Genomic DNA, 13,973 nt, shown 5'->3' with positions numbered 1-13,973 from the left:
ACGCAGAAAAACGCTAAAACGAATGCAAACCAACCATTATTAAGAAATAAAATAACATTATCAAAAAGGTATTTTTTGAGTGTTTTTGAAATTGTTACCTACATAAAACGCGAAAATGGAAGCAAAAGGAAATTACGAAAAACGTGTATAATGAGTGTTTTATAGTTTCACAAGAACTACAAGGCAAAAAACGCAAAAACTCGTGTATATAGAGAAGTTTCTTACATTCTAAAATGCTGAAACTCTGCAACAACACTCTTAATTGAGAAACAGAACAATCTTACTAAATGCGTGTATTTTGAATGCTTTTCACATTCTTAGTTACGAAAACCCCAAATTGCATGCGAAACCAGCATTATGTGGGAAAAAAAATGACATTACCAGAAAAATGTCTTTTGAGAGTTTTTGAGCGTGTTAGGCAATAAAGCACTAAAAAGCAGGGCAAACATATTACATTTGAATAAAACCAATTTTTAACAAGAACTTGCCTTTAAGTGTTTTTGAGCTCCTTATATACCAAAACATTAAAACTCATGGAAAATACACTTTATGGTGAAACAGAAGAACATTACCAAAAACATATATTTTGAGTGTTTTTGATCATGTTACCAATAAAAACGCTTAAATACATGCAAATAATCCTATTTTTGGGAAACGAAAGGACATTACGAGAAACGTGTATTATTAATGTTTTTAAGTTCCTTAAGTACCAAAAAAGCTAAAACCCACAAATAACACTCTTTATTGAGAAAAAAAAAAATTTTTTTGTTTTTCATCTTCATAGGTACTAAGATGCCAAAATTCTGGCAATATTCTTTGGGAATCAAAAACAAAATTACTGAAAACGTGTCTTTTCGGTGTTTTACATAGAAAAACGCTAAAACAGATGAAAACCAACAAATATGAAGAAATAGAATAACATTACGAAAGAGGTATATTTTGAATGTTTTTGAGCTTGTTACCTACAAAAAACGCGAAAATTGATGCAAAGCACTCCTTATTGGGAAAGAGAAGTACATTACGAGAAAGAAGTATAAAGAGTGTCTTATTATTTTCTTGCAAAAAGCGCAAAAACTCGTGTATATAAAGAAGTTTCTTAGATACCAAAATGCTGAAACTCATGAATAACAATCTTAATTGAGAAACAGAACAACATAACCAAATGCGTGTATTTTGAGTGTTTTTTCACATTCTTCGCAAAACCCTAAATAGCATGCGAAACTAGCTTTATGTGGGAAAAAAAATGACATTACCATAAGTATCTTTTCAGTGTTTTTGAGCGTGTTAAGCAATAAAGCACTAAAAAGCAGGGCAATCATATTACATTGGAATAAAACCAACTTTTACCAAAAACTTGCCTTGAAGTGTTTTTCAGCTCCTTACATACCAAATCGCTAAAACGCATGCAAAACACTTCATTATGGAGAAGCAGAATAACAATACCAAAAACAAGTGTTTTGAGTGTTTTTTATCATGTTACCTATAAAAACGCTTAAATACATGCAAAGATCCCCATATTTGGGAAACGAAAGGACATTACGAGAAATGTGTATTATGAAAGTTTTTAAGTTCCTTCAGTACCAAAAAGTTAAAACCTAGAAATGACACTCTTTATAGAGAAAAAAATAAATGAAAAAATAGCATTTTTATTTTTTTGTTATTGATGTTCATAGGTACCAACATAGGTACCAACATAGGTACCAAAATTCTAGCAAAATTCAAGGAAATTATGTGGAAAAAACATTATCGAAAAAGTTAAGTTTTTTTTTCAGAGTTATGTTCCAAACCATAAAGTGTATGCAAAGCCACCTATCTGATGAAATTTAACGACTTTACAAGAAACCTGTCTTTTGAGTGTTTTTCTGCATGTTAGGCACCAAAACGATAAATAATATGAAAGTCACTCTATATGGAAATCCAAAACAAAATTACTGAAAACGTGTCTTTTAAAAGATTTACGTAGAAAAACGCTAAAACGGATGCAAACCAACCAATATGAAGAAATAGAATAACATTACCAAAAAAGTATATTTTGTGTGTTTTTAAGCATGTTACATAAAACAAACGCAAAAATGGATGCAAAGCACTCTATATAAGGAAAAAAAGGACATAACGAGAAACGTGTATAATGAGTGTTTTATAGTTTCACCAGAATCAAAAGGCAAAAACGCAAAAACTCGAGTGTATGGAGAAGTTTCTGAGATACCAAAATGCTAAAACTCATGAATAACACTCTTAATCAAGAAACAGAGCAACCTTATTAAATACGTGTATTTTGAGTGTTTTTTTTACATTTTTAGTTACCAAAACCCCAAATTCCATGCGAAACTAGCTTTATGTGGGAAAAAAAATGACATTTCCAGAAAAGTGTTTTTGAGTGTTTTTGAGCGTGTTAGGCAATAAAGCACTAAAAAGCAGGGCAATCACCTTACATGGGAATAAAACCAACTTTTACGAAGAACATTTTAGTGTTTTTACACGTATTTAGTAAGGTTGCTCTGTTTCTCAATTAAGAGTGTTATTCATGAGTTTCAGCATTTCAGTATCTAGGAAACTTCTCCATATACACGAGTTTTTGCGTTTTTTGCCTTTTTTTTTTTTTTACTATAAAACCTTCATTATACACGTTTCTCGCAATGTCCCTTTGTTTCCCAATATTGAGTGCTTTGTATCGATTTTCGTGTTTCTTTTGTAGGTAACAAGCTCAAAAACACTCAAAATATACATTTTTGGTAATGTTTTTCTGCTTCTTGATATTAGTTGGTTTGTATCAGTTTTAATGTTTTTCTAAGTAAAACACTGAGAAGACACGTTTTCAGTAATTTTCTTTTGGATTCCCAAATAGAGTGAGTTCCTTATTATTTATCGTTTTGGTGCCTAACATGCTGAAAAACACTCAAAAGACAGATTTCTGGTAAGGTCTTTAATTACCTCATATGGGAGGCTTTGCATGTCTTTTCAGTGTTTTTGAGCGTGTTACGCAATAAAGCACTAAAAGGAAGGAAGGGCAATCACATTACATGGGAATAAAACCAAATTTTACCAAGAACTTGCCTTTAAGTGTTTTTGAGCTCCTTACATACCAAAACGCTAAAACGCATGCAAAATACATTTTATGGAAAAACAGAATAACATTACAAAATACATGTATTTTGAGTTTTTTTAAATCATGTTATCTATAAAAACGCTTAAATACATGTAAAAAACCTTATGTTTGGGAAACGAAAAGACATTACGAGAAACGTGTATTATGAGTGTTTTTTTAAGTTCCTTTAGTACCAAAAAGCTAAAACCCACAAATAACACTTTTTAGAAAAAAAATAATAAATAAAAAAAAAATAAAATGGGAATTTTTTTTTTTTTTTTTTTTTTTGCATCTTCATAGGTACCGAATTGCTAAAATTCTGCCAAATTTCAGGGAATTTATTTAGAAAAAAGAACATTATCATGAAAGTTAATTATAGTTTTTTTTTTCTGATTGTTATATACATAAACCTAAAGTGCATGCAAAGCCACCTATATAGGGAAGTTAAACGACTTTACCAGAAACCTGTCTTTTCAGTGTTTTTCAGCATGTTAGGCACCAATGCGATAAATAATATGAAAATCAGTCAATATGTGAATCCAAAACAAAATTACTGAAAACGTGTCTTTTCAGTGTTTTACGTAGAAAAACGCTAAAGTGGATGCAAACCATCCTATATGAAGAAATGGAATAACATTACCAAAAATATATATTTTGAATGTTTTTGAGCTTGTTACCTACAAAAAATGCAAAAATGGATGTAAAGCACTCTATATTAGGAAACAAAAGGACATTACGAGAAACGTGTATAATGAGTGTTTTATAGATTTAAAAGAACCACAAGGCAATAAACGCAAAAAACTCGTGTATATAGTGAAATTTTTACATACCAAAATGATGAAATGCATGAATAACACTTTTAATCGATAAAGAGAACTACCTTACCAAATTGTGTATTTTGAGTGTTTTTTTCACATTCTTAGTTACGAAAATCCCAAATTACATGCGAAACTAGCTTCATGTGGGAAAAAAAATGACATTACCAGAAAAGTGTCTTTTGAGTGTTTTTGAGCGTGATATTCAACAAAACACTTAAAAGCAGAACAATCACATTACATTGGAATAAAACCAACTTTTAGGAAGAATTTGCCTTTAAGTATTTTTTAACCCCTTATATACCAAACCGTTAAAACGCATGCAAAACAAACTTTATGGAGAAACAGAATAACACTACCAAAAACATGTATTTTGAATGTTTTTGATCATGTTATCTATAAAATCGGGTAAGTACATGCAAAGAACATTATGTTTGGGAATCAAAAGGACATTACGAAAAAACGTGTATTATGAGTGTTTTTATAATTTCCTTAAGTACCAAAAAGATAAAACCCACAAATAAGACTTCATTTAGAAAATAGAAAAAAAAAAAAAAAATAGGAAATTTTATTATTTTTTTTTTATTCATTTCCATAGGTACCGAGATGCCAAAATTCTGGGAAAAATCAGGGCAATCATATGATAAAACAATATTATCAAAAAAGTTAATTTCAGCTTTTTTTTTTTCGGACTGTTATGTACGAAACCCTAAAGTGCCTGCAAAGCCTCCAATATGAGGAAATTAAACGACCTTACCAGAAATTTGTGTTGTGTGTTTTTTAGCATGTTAGGCACCAAAACCATAAATAATAAGGAACTCACTCTATATGGGAATTCAAAACAAAGTTACTGAAAACGTGTCTTCTCAGTGTTTTACACAGAAAAATGTTAAAACGGATGCAAACCAATCAATATCAAGAAATAGAAAAACGTTACCAAAAAAGTATATTTTGAGTGTTTTTGAGCTTTTTACTTACAAAAAACAAAAAAAAATGATGCAAAGCACTCCATATTGAGAAATAATTGTGGTTCAAAAGAACCACAAAGCAAACAACACAAAAACTCGTATATATGGAGTGATTAACTAGATACCAAAGTGCTGAAACTCATGAATAACACTCTTAATTGAGAAACATAACAACCTTACTAAATGCGTGTATTTTGAGTGCTTTTCACATTCTTAGTTACCAAAAAACCGAAATTACATGCAAAAATAGCTTTGTAGGGAAAAAAAAAAAAGACTTTACCAGAAAAGTGTCTTTTCAGTGTTTTTCAGCGTGATAGGTAATAAAGCGTTCAAAAGCAGGGCAATCACATTACATTGGAATAAAACCATTTTTTACCAAGAACTTGCCTTGAAGTGTTTTTGAGCTCCTTATATACAAAACTGCTGAAAAGCATGCAAAACACACTTTATGGAGAAACAGAATAACATTACCAAAACCTTGTTTTTTGAGTGTTTTTTATCATGTTATCTATAAAAACGCTTAAATACATGCAAAGAACCTTATGTTTGGAAACGAAAGGACATTACGAGAAACGTGTATTATGAGTGTCTTTTAAGTTCCTTAAGTACCGAAAAGGTAAATCACAAAAATAACACTCTTTATTGAGAAAAAATAAATAAACAAATAAAAAATTAAAAAATAGGATTTTTTTAAATATTTTTTTATTTATCTTCATAGGTACCGAGATGCCAAATTTTTTGGGAAAATTCATGACAATTATATGATAAAATAATATTATTGAAAAAGTTATTTTTAGCTTTTTTTCGGACTGAATCTCTCTTTTTGAGTGTTGTTCAGCATGTTAGGCAACAATAAATAATAAGGAACTCAATCTATATGGGAATTCAAAAGAAAATTACTGAAAACGTGTGTTCTCAGTGTTTTACATGGATAAACGCTAAACCGGATGCAAACAAAGCAATATAAAGAAATAGAAAAACATTACCAAAAAGGTATATTTTGAGTGTTTTTGAGCTTGTTACCTATAAAAAACACGAAAATTGATGCAAAGCACTCTATAATGGGAAAGAAAAGGACATTGCAAGAAAAGTGTATAATGAGTGTTTTATAGTTCAAAAGAACCACAAGGTAAAAAATGCAAAAACTAGTGTATATGAAGAAGTTTTGTAGATACCAAAATGCTGAAACTCATGAACAACACTCTTAATTGAGAAATAGAACAATCTTACTAAATGTGTGTATTTTGAGTGCTTTTCACATTCTTAGTTACCAAAACCCCAAATTGCATGCGAAACCAGCTTCATGTGGGAAAAAAAATGACATTACCAGAAAAATGTCTTTTGAGTGTTTTTCAGCGTGATAGGCAATAAAGCACTAAAAAGCAGGGCAATTACATTAAATTGGAATAAAACCAATTTTTAATAAGAACTTGCCTTTAGGTGTTTTGAGTTCCTTATATACCAAAACATTAAAACGCATGCAAAATACACTTCACGGTGAAACAAAATAACATTACCAAAAACATGTATTTTGAGTGTTTTTTATCATGTTACCAATAAAAACGCTTAAATACATGCAAAGAACCCTATTTTTGGGAAACGAAACGACATTACGAGAAACGTGTATTATGAGTGTTTATAAGTTCATTAAGTACGAAAAAGGTAAAAGCCACAAATTACACTCTTTATTGAGAATAAATATATAAATAAATAAAAAAATACGATATTTTTTTTCATTCTTATTCATATTCACAGGTAACGAGGCGCCAAAATTCGGGCAAAGTTCAGGAAATTATATGAAATATGAACATTATCAAAACAGTTAAATTTATGTTATGTACCAAACCCCTAAAGTGCATGCAAACCCACCTATATGGGGAAATTAAACCTCTTTGCCAGAAAACTGTCCTATGAATCTTTTTCAGCATGTTAGGATCCAATACGATAAAACCCAAGGAACTCAATCTATATGGGAATCCAAAACACAATTACTGAAAACGTGTCTTTTCGGTGTTTTACGTAGAAAAACGCTAAAACGGATGCAAACCAACCAAAATGAAGAAATAGAATAACATTACCAAAAAGGTATATTTTGAGTGTTTTTGTAATTGTTACCTACAAAAAACGCGAAAATGGATGGAAAACACTGTATATTGTGAAGCAAAAAGACTTTATAGTTTCACAAGAACCACAAGGCAAAAAACGCAAAAACTCGTGTATATAAAGAAATTTCTTACATTCCAAAATGCTGAAACTCATGAATAAGACTTTTAATTGAGAAACAGAACTATCTTACCAAATGTGAATATTTTGAGTGTTTTTCACATTCTTAGTTACGAAAATCCGAAATTACAAGCAAAACTAGTTTTATGTGGAAAAAAAATGACATTACTAGAAAAGTGTCTTTTGAGTGTTTTAGAGCGTGATATGCAACAAAGCACTAAAAAGCAGAACAATCACATTTCATGGGAATAAAACCAACTTTTACCAAGAACTACCTAACAAGATCATAATCACTCAAAAAACATGTTCCTGGAAATGTCTTTTTTTTTTTTCCTAATATAGGGTACCTTACATGTATTTATGCATTTAATTACTTAACAGTGTAAAAGAATACACAAAAAACGTTTGTTTTTTTCTTTTGATGTTGTTCTGTTTCTCCATTTAGAGTTTTATTACAGGGTTTTCGCGTTTTCGTAGACAGGAAACTCAAAAACACTCATAACACACGTCTCTCGCAATGTCTTTTTATTTCCTCATTCTTTGCATGCATTTTGGCGATTTTGTACGTAAACCCAAAAGCATTTAAATACTTGTTTTTGTTAAGGTTATTCTCTTTCTATTTAAAAGGGTGTTTTCCATTCGTTTTATGGTTTTTGTACATAAATAGCTAAAAAATACACAAACACACGTTTTTAGAAATGTTGTTTTGCTTTCCCCATAGAGGAATTTTTCCATGCCTTTTAGCGTTTTTGTGCCTAACACGCTCATAAACACTAAAAAAAATAAAAAAAATACATGTTTCTGGAAATGTCGTTTCATTTCCTTAGAGAGGGCACTTTGCATGCATTTTGGCATTTTTGCTATCTTAAAATGTGAAAAAAAACTCAAAAATCACGTTTTTTGGTAATTTTCTTTTATTTATTTATTTTTTTCCATATAGAGTAATACTATTTACGTCTTTTAACGTTTTGGTACCAAAAAAAAAAAAAACACTGATAATACACTTTTCTTGTAATGTCTCTTCGTTTCCTAATATTAGGTACTTTGCATACATTTTGGCGTTTTCGTAGGTAACAAACTGAAAACCCTTAACATACTTCTTTTTCGTAATTTTATTGTTTCTCCATAAATCATGTTTCACGTGCGTTTTAGCGTTTTGGTACGTAAGTAGCTCAAAAACATTTTGGTGCCTAATACGATCATAAACACTCAACAGACACGTTTCTCGATACATCATTTTCTTTCCCACCTATAGCCTATTTTTCCTGTTTTTTTTTTAGCTTTTTGGCACCTAATAATGTGTAATACATATAAAACACAAGTTTTTGGTAATGTTTTTTTTTTTTTTTTTTTATAGAGAGTGCTATTAATGCCTTTTAACATTTTGGTACCTAAGAAGCTCAAAAGCACTAATAATACACGTTTCAGGTAATGCTCTTTCGTTTCCCATAGTCTACTTTGTGTGCATATTGTCGTTTTTGTAACAAACTCAAAAACATTTTTTTTTTTTTTTTCGCAAATATATAATGTCTCGCCATAAATGTTTTTTTTTCTTCCATGCGTTTTACCATTATGATACGTAATTACCTGAAAAAACACTGAAAAGAGACGGTTTCGGTGACGTTTTGTTATCCATATAAGGTGTTTTTTATTTTTTATTTGTTTATTTTTTTTTCGTTTTGGTACTTAACACGCTAATAAACTCATAAAAAGACACGTTATTAGAAATTTAATTTCTTTTCCCTATATAGGGATCGTTGGATGCATTTTGGTGTTTTGGTATCTATGAATGTGAAAAAAAAAATCAAAACACACGTATTTGGTAATGTTTTGTATCTTCATATAGAATGTTATTCATGGTTTATTGCGTTTTGGTACCTAAGAAGCTCACAAACATTCATAACACACGTTTCTTGTAATGCCTTTTCGTTTCTCCATATAAAATTTTCGTACCTAAGAAGGATGTATTTTGGCGTTTTTCCACCTAAGCTCACAAAACACCCCCCAAAAAAAACTTGTTTTTGGTAATATTAGTTTTTTCTCCATAAATTGTGTTTTGCATGCATTTTTTTGCGTTTTTGGTACGTAAGATACTGAAAAAAACACTCAAAAGACACGTTTTTCGGTACTATTGTTGTTTTTTTTTTTTTTTTTTCATATAGAGTGCTATTCATGCGTTTTAGAGTTTTGGTACTTAAGAAGCTCAAAAAACAGATTTCTCGTAAAGACTTTTCGTTTCTCAATATCGAGTGCTTTGCATGCATTTCGCTGTCATATCTCCTAATAATGTGAAATACAATACACGTTTTTGGTATTAATCTTCTTTTTCTCCAAATAAAGGGTTATTCATGTGTTTTAACGTTTTGGTACCTAAGAAGCTAAAAAAAAAAAAAAATAATGATAATAAACGTTTTTTGTAATGTCGTTTCGGTTCCCCATATAGGATAGTTTGTATGCATTTTAGTGTTTTCGACGTAAAAAAAAAAAAAAACTCAACAACACTCGTTATTTATTTTCCGTAAGGATATAATTCATGTTTTTTTTTTACCGTTTTCCTTGCTAATACGTTAAAAACACTGAAGATATATGATTCTGAAAATGTAGTTCTGTTTCCCCTTATAGGGATATTTCCATGCACTTCGCCGTTTTGATACCTAACAATGTTAAAAACATTCAAAATACAAGTTTTTTTTTTTATAATAATTTATGTTTCTTTTATATAGTGTGATATTCCTACATATTTTTTTTTCTGGTTTGGTACCTAAAAGCTCAAAAACAATCATAATACACGTTTCTCGTAAAGTTCTTTCGTTTCCCTTTATAAACTATTTTCCATGCAATTCAGCGTTTTTGTACGTAAAAAGCTGAAAAAAATACACGTTTTTTGCTAAAGTTATTTTGTTTTTCCATAAAGCGTTTGCATGCATTTTATCATTTTACGACGTAAGTAGCTCAATAACTCTCAGAAGATGTTTTATTAATGTTTGTTTTACGTTTTTTTTTTTTTTTTTTAGCATTTTTTGTGACTAGCACGCTCACAAACACACAAAAGACCCGTTTTTTTTAAATCTCGTTTCCTATCCCGATATAAGGTACTTTCCATACATTTTGGCGTTTTGGTATCTAACAATGTGAAAAATCACTCTAAATACCAATTTTTGGTTATCTTATTATGTTTCTATATATAGGGTGCTATGCATACTTTTTCTCGTTTTGGTACCAAAGAAGCTCAAAAACACACAAAAAAAAATACACGTTTCTTATAATATGTTTTCGTTACGAGATATAGGGTAATTTACATACATTTTGGCGTTTTCTACGTATTGATTTCAAAAGCACTAAAAACAGGTTTCTTTTGTAATTTTTTACTATTCCTCCATACTTTTTTTTTTTTTGCATGCATTTTGGCGTTTTGGCACATACCTCAAAAAACACTGAAAAGAGATGTATGTAGTTATATTATTTTGTTTACTCATACAGGATGGTTTCCATACATTTTGGGTTTTGGTGCTTAGCACGCTCATAAACACTCAAAAAGACACGTTTCTGGAAATATCGCTTTGCATGTTTTTGGTGATTTGTTGCCTAACAATATGAAATACAGTCGAGATACATGTTTTCGATAATGCTTTTCTGTTTCTCCATATAGAGTGTTATTCATGCACTTTAACATTTTGGTACCTAAGAACCTCAAAATACTCATAATACAAGTTTCTCATGAAGTCTTTTTGTTTCCCTATATAGGGTACTTTGCATGCATTTTCGCTTTTTCTACGTAACAAGCTATAAAAAAAAAAATTTTAAATGTATGATTTTGATAATATTATTCTGTTTCTACATTAAAGTTTTTTTGCATACGTTTTAGCGTTTTTGTACGTAAATAAATGAAAAGACTCAAAAGGCACGATTAATGTAATGTTGTTTTGTTTTTCGAAATAGAGAAATCATGTATTTTGAGTGTGTTTCACATTGTTACCCACAAAAACGCCAAAATGCATGCAAAGCCCCTTATAATAGGAAAGGAAACAACATTTTTCAGAAAAAAAAATAGTGCTTTGAGGGTTTCTGAGCATGTAAGCATGTATGAAAATTCAAAACATTACGAAAAAAAACGTATCTTATGAGTGTTTTTCAGCTTCTTACGTACCAAAACTCTAAATTACATGCAAAAACACCCTTCATAAACACAATAACTTTATAAAAAATATGTGTTTTAAATGTTTTAAGCTTGTTACGTTGAAAAGTAAAAATGAATGCAATTTACTCTATACGGGGAAACGAGAAATTACGAGAAGCGTGTATTATGAGTTTTTTTTTTTTATCTTCTTAGGTACCAAAATCCTAAAACGAATGAATAGTACTCTATATCGAAAAACTAACAACATTACCAAAAACGTGTATTTTGAGTGTTTTCTCACATTATTAGGTAGAAAAACAGCACGAGGCAATAAAGGTTCATATATGGGGAAACGAAACAGCATTACCAGAAACGTGTCTCTTCAGTGTTTTGAGCGTGTTAGTTACCAACACGCTTAAAAGCATGGAAATCACCTTATATAAGAATACAAAACAACGTTACGTACATGTCTTTTGAGTATTTTTAATCTTCTTACGTACTGAAACGATAAAACCCATATAAAACACAGTTCATGGTGAAACAGAATAATTTTACCAAAAACAAGTATTTTGACTGTTTTCAGGTTTTTTACGTACAAAACCGGCAAAATGCATCCAAAGTTCCCTATATGTTTAGACGAAAGGGGATTGCGAAAACCATTTCTTAGTGTTTTTTTTTGGGGGGGCTTCTTAGGTACAAAAACGAGAAATCGCATGACTAGCGATCTCTTTGGAGAAACAAAACAACATTACCAAAAACGTGTATTTTAAGTGTATTTCACATTGTTAGGTACCAAAACGCCATTGTCTATGTAATGCACCCTAAATGGCGAAACGAGTTTTCCAGAAGTGTCTTTCCAGATGTTGATGAGCGTGCTAGGCACCAAAACGATAAAAGCGAAAATGCTTTGTGTGTCCACTATATCTGGGAAAACAAAACAACATTACAAAAAATGTCTCTTTTCAGTGTTTGTGAGCTACTTACGTTTCCAAAAGCTAAAACGCATATAAATATGTTTTATTCAGAAACACAATAACTTTATTTAAAATTGTATTTCAATTGTTTTCTGAGTTTGTTACGTACAAAAAAAGAAAAAAACCGTGCAAAGTACTCTCTATGATGAAACGAAAAGACATTACGAGAAAGTGTTTTTAAGCTTCTTAGGTACCAAAACGGAAAAAGGCGATAATACAACTATATATGGAAAAACAGAGCGATATTACTAAAATCACGCATTTTGAGTGCTTTTTACATTACTAAAATACCTGAAAAGCCTTTATATACGAAAATAAAACGTGATTACAAGAAACGAGAAACGTATTTATGTGTCTTTCAGCAAGTTAGGCAACAAAACGCTAAAAAGCATGGAAAATGACCTTATAGCGGAATACAAAACGTTACGAAAAACGAGTCTTTTGAGAGTTTTGTTTTTACTTTTTACGCTAAAACTCATGCAAAACACCTTTTATGGAGAAACAGAATAACATTAAAAAAAAAAAAGTATTCTGAGTGTTTTCGGCTTGTTACTTAGAAAACTCAGAAACGCATACAAAGTATTCTATATGGGGAATGAAAAATGCATTACGAAAAACATGTATAATGGATGTTTTCAGCTTTTTAGGTACCAAAAATGAGGAAAAGCAAGAATAACACTTCCTATTCAGAAACACAACAACATTACTAAAAACGTGTATTTTAAGTGTTTTTCGTACTGTAAGATATCAAAACGACAAAACGGATGCAAAACTCTTTATATTCAGGAACGAAGCAACATTACAAGAAATGTATTTATTTGTGTTTTTGTGCATATTAGGCACAAAAATGCTAAAAAGAATGGAATACACCTAATATGGGAAAACGAAACAACATTACTTATATTGTACATTTTGAGTCTGTTTTCAGCTTTTTAGGTAACAAAACGATAAAACGCATGAAAAAAAAAAACTAGAAACAGATTACCATTACCAAAAAAAAAAAAAAAAAAAAAATCGAGTGTCTTTTCAGCATATGAAGTCAATAAGCAGGCAATGTACAATGCAATAGGGAATGGAAAAGGCATAATGAGAAACATGTATTGAGTGTTTTTTTTTTTTTTCAGATTTGCATGAGTAGGACTCTATATAGTGAGAAACATAACAACATTATCAAAAACGTGTATTTTAAGTGCATTTCATATTCTGAAGTGACAAAACGCCAAAATGCATTTAAAGCACCCTATATTTGGCAAAGGTAACGATATCTTATGAAACGCCTTTTTAGTGTTTATGGAAACAAAACAACATTACGAAAAACGTGTCTTTTCAATGTTTATAAAGTTACGTACTAAAACGCTAAAACGTATGTTATAAAAAAAAATATATAAATTTACCCCCTTAAAAAAATCGTTTATATTGAGTGTTTTTGAGTTTCATACGTAGAAAAATGCCAAGATCATGAAATTACCCTATATCAAAAGAAAAAGACATAACGAGAAAAGTGTATTATGAGTATTTTTGAGCTTTTTATTTACCAAAAAAACAAAAAAAGGAATACAAAACATTACTAAAAACGTGTTTTATAGGTTCTTATGTATAGAAACGCTAAAACCCAAGCAAAACACCCTTTATGGAGAAGTGAAATAAAAATTTCGTTGATAAATTACATTCAGGACAGTTAAGGAACATCCCTTACAGAAGAATAAGATCGCAGAAGAATGGTCCTAAATAGATGACTGAGGATAAAACACTACATAGGGCGAAAGAGAAGTATATATGTGATTAAAGACA

This window comes from Scylla paramamosain, chromosome 36 (assembly GCF_035594125.1).
Source record: "Scylla paramamosain isolate STU-SP2022 chromosome 36, ASM3559412v1, whole genome shotgun sequence".
NCBI lineage: Eukaryota > Metazoa > Arthropoda > Malacostraca > Decapoda > Portunidae > Scylla > Scylla paramamosain.
Note: the sequence above shows the minus strand (reverse complement) of the source record.